We start from the raw sequence: 3,791 nt of genomic DNA on the forward strand, positions 1-3,791 counted from the left end.
CTGTAAAATGGGAAATACATGACAGCACCTGGCACACTGTAAGCACTCACTGAATGTCTTATTAAGTAGACATTATTATCTTGGCTTTACAGATGCGGAATTAAAGCATGCACAGTAAAGGATAGATCTAACATTATAAGCAAGATCCCAAACCCATGCTAACTTTTTTATTTTTAGGGATTGAACCCAGGGGTGCTTTACCACTCCATCTCCTAACTACATGCCCAGCTCTTTTAACTTTTATTTTGAGACTGGGTCTCACTAAGCTGCCCAGACTGGCCACAAACTTGCAATTCTCCTGTTTCAGCCTCCCAAGTCACTGGGATTACAGGTTTGCACTACCACACCCAGTCTATGCTAACTCTTTAAATTCTATGCTACTCTGTTCCCCCATTATTGAATGACTGAATGAAAAAATGAGGGAATAAATGAGATTCTCTATTGCTGATGGCAATGGTAATAGTTGGTATTTGACTTTTCCAGGAGGAGGATATTGGTACTTAGGATCTATGTCCTGGGACCAACTAAGAGAGTTGAAAACAATTCTAAATAAATAAATAAATAAATAGAACTAAGTGCTATCTTTAGCACAGAGGAGAATCCAGGTTTCTTTTAAGTCAATGAACACTTATTATGCGGCATCTTCTAGGACTGAGCACTGTAAGGATTAGAGATAGCCTTGATTTTTAAAAGCTTGCAATTTAGATCCTTTTTGGTTCATAAGTGTGATGATTGTGTGTTCACACTGTTGTGTGAGATGTGCCTCCCTCTAAACCTTGTTATGATGTCAACACATTAACCATCTTATATGGGGGGGGGAGCTTGCAATCTAGTTGAGGAAACAAATACAATGCAAAGTCTGAATTATAATCATGAAAATACATTATTGTCTCCTTCAACAGAGTGGTACAGATTGTTTATGTTAACTGAGTTCAGAAAGGAAACACAGCACAGGCTTGGGGATTCTGGAAAAGGCTTCAAGAAAGAGAACTCAGGCAAAGTCTTGAAGAATGAGTCATTTCCTTTAATGTTATCTTTTATTCTTTTCTCTCCTTCATCTCCTGAACCCAGTTGGTTAGTCACCAATGTGCATCAGCTATTTCCAGGTGATCTGTGTACCAGTTCCTTACCTTCAAGGTCAGAGCTGTATTAGCTAGCTTCTTGTTGCTGAGACCAAAATACCTGACAAGAACAATCTAGAGGAGGAAAAGTTCATTTGGGCTCACAGTTTCAGTTTGGTCCGTGACTGGCCAACTCCATTGCTCTGGGCCCGACGTTAGGTAGAACATCTTGGCAAGGGGCCACAGGGAAGACGAACCCTTCCAGGACACTCCCCAGTGACCCGTCTTCTCCAGCCGTGCTCCACCCATCTACAGTCACTACCTGGTTAGTTCATTAAAAAGAAGACGGGCTGAAGAGGTTTGAGCTTTTACAATCCCACCATTTCACCTCTGAATATTCCTTCATTGGCACAGGAGCTTTGGGGGGACACCTCGTATCCAAACCGTAACAGCAGCCACGGTCCCAGTTCAGCCTTCTTATTACTTCGGGTTTGGAGGTGCTCTGACATCTGTGACTTGTCTCCTTGCCACCAGCCTGCACCTTTTCAACTCCTTCTAATCACCTCTTTGGGATCAGCCTTATTTATCACGTCACTGTGCGATTCATTCATTCCACTTTCCCTTTAACTGATATTTTTTGAGTGTCTACCATGTGCCAGAAACTACTCTTCTAGACACCAGAGATTCAGTGCTGAGCAAGATAGGCCGGAAAGATTCCTAGCTCCCTAGGATTCGGATGCTAATGAAAACAAAACGAGATGAAACCCCGAAACCAGACGTTCCCCAGGGGAGACGCTCCATCTCTCTCCCCCACTTCCCCTCCCACCATTTCCCACAGAACACCTCAGCTCACGGTGCCCCACACATGCCGAGCTCTCTCCCTGCCCTTTCTCTGGGATCTACCTGCTTCGATCCTCCAAGGCTTATCTAGCTCTGCAGCCTCCCTACCCTTCTCTTGTATTAGGATTTCTTACAAACACAACCTTATCTAAAATGCTACAAAGTTACAAAACTCAAAAAACAAATTTTATAGTACTGACTGTACAATGAGGGAAAAAAAAGCAATATACACGTTGCCAAGGTATCCTGCAAGACCCCCACCAATGGCAGTCAGAACAGGGGCTCTGTAATGACCTTGCAGAGCTGGCTCTCAACTTGCTCACCAATTTGAGAGAGTAAGGGATATGTGGGGCAGGGGCGTGGAGAGGAGATGGAAAGACAGAAGCATTTACAGCAATTAACAGGTGGGGGGACAACCCTAGAGGGTGGAAGAGAATTCAAGTGTGTGGGGGGGAGGCCAGGCCTAAGAGGAATGGCAGCTTGGTCCCCTGCAGACATAGCACAGCATCAGCAAGGGCACAACCAGGTTTGCCAGCCTCGCTCAGGTCATCTGTGAAAAAGCTGGGCCACACTGCCACCTGGAACTTGCTGGTCCCTGCTGGCTCTGCCACTGAACAGACCTAGGAACAGGAATGGGTGAGCTTTCTAGCCAGAAAACTGCAGGCCCCTGAGTGGGCACAGCCCTGAACCATGAGCACTTCTGCAGTCAGAACCTGCCTGCAGAGGAAAGGCCTCAACTGCTGCCTCTGAAGCCTGCCAAGGGAGGGGTCCTTCCTGCTGACCCTCCTTCAGCTAGCAAAGCGACACGCTGAGCTGGGTGGAATGTAAGGTACAGATGAGCTTCGGGAGGAATGTGAACTGGGGCGGCTTCTGTGGGGAGCGGGACCGCCTGCGCATGGGGGACCTGCGTCTTGGAGAGCGTGACCTCCTCCTCATCCGTGGGGGTGACCTACCGCCTGGGGGGTGGCCTAGGCCAGGGGGCCAGCACAGCAGTAGCAGCCATCTCCTGGCCATCAATTTGTCCTCCATCCAGGCGCTTCAGCGCCTTCTCACTTCATCCGGACTCTGGAACTCCACACATGCACAGCCTCTGCATGGATGAGGACGCATCCTTCCCACAGGCGAGCCAGTCATTTTAGTTTTTCCACAGGTAGAAGGTATCTCCGCGATGTGATCCTTGGTCACATTCCTGGTGAGCCTTCCAATATGCACTTCGGTAGGTTTAGGGGAAGGGCTCCGCCTTTTCCTTTCCTTCGCTTCCCTTTAGGTGGCCTGCATTTGGAGCGCCGCGCCACCTGTTGTGCCTGGGAGATCCGGGAAGCGCCGGAGCTGCGGGAGGTCCCGGAGCTTCCCGAGATGCAGAGGAAGGGCTGCAGCCACTGCTGGAGCCTGTGCTGGTCCCGGATCCTGAGCTGGACGTGGAACTGGACCGAGACCGGGTACTACTGCTTCCCGAGTCCTATCCCTGCCCGGTCTTTCGCCTTGACTCCTTGGTGGTCCCTTTGCTTTAGAGCCATCCTTGGCTTCTCATCAGAGCCGTCCTTGCGTTGGTAGGAGAAGGAGCCCTAGTGCTGGACTTTCTATTGTTTTCTTTGACTCCTAGCAAGCTCTTCTTTTCCACTCGGATAAATCCATTCTCCCCTTGAGGTGTTCAAAACAGCAGTGGCGGCCTCACTTATCTGAACTCTCACTTCTAACGTGAGTCTGAGAAAGGATCCCTAATCGATTGCAATTTACGCCAAAGAGCAGCATCTTCCGGGCGCCGCCACCTCCTTCTGCTCTCCTCAGCCTTCCATCACTGTTGACCGTTTCAGGGGTGTTGTTCGGGCCCTGTGCAGCTGATAAGATGGTAAGCTCCTTGAGGGTCACAGCCCTGTTCTGATTTTCCAT

At 48.9% G+C, this 3,791-nt stretch overlaps 1 non-coding gene and 1 pseudogene across 1 annotated transcript; one reads left to right on the forward strand and one right to left on the reverse strand.

The window, feature by feature from the left end:
* Positions 1-705: 705 nt before the first annotated feature.
* Positions 706-809, forward strand: LOC125620307. Its single transcript, XR_007351920.1, has one exon. It is a non-coding gene; the product is annotated as a small nucleolar RNA U13 (small nucleolar RNA).
* Positions 810-1,003: 194 nt separating this feature from the next.
* On the reverse strand, positions 1,004-3,791 carry LOC107156622 (annotated as a pseudogene).

This window comes from Marmota marmota, unplaced genomic scaffold (genome assembly GCF_001458135.2).
Source record: "Marmota marmota marmota unplaced genomic scaffold, marMar, whole genome shotgun sequence".
In the NCBI taxonomy this organism is placed as follows: Eukaryota; Metazoa; Chordata; class Mammalia; order Rodentia; family Sciuridae; genus Marmota; species Marmota marmota.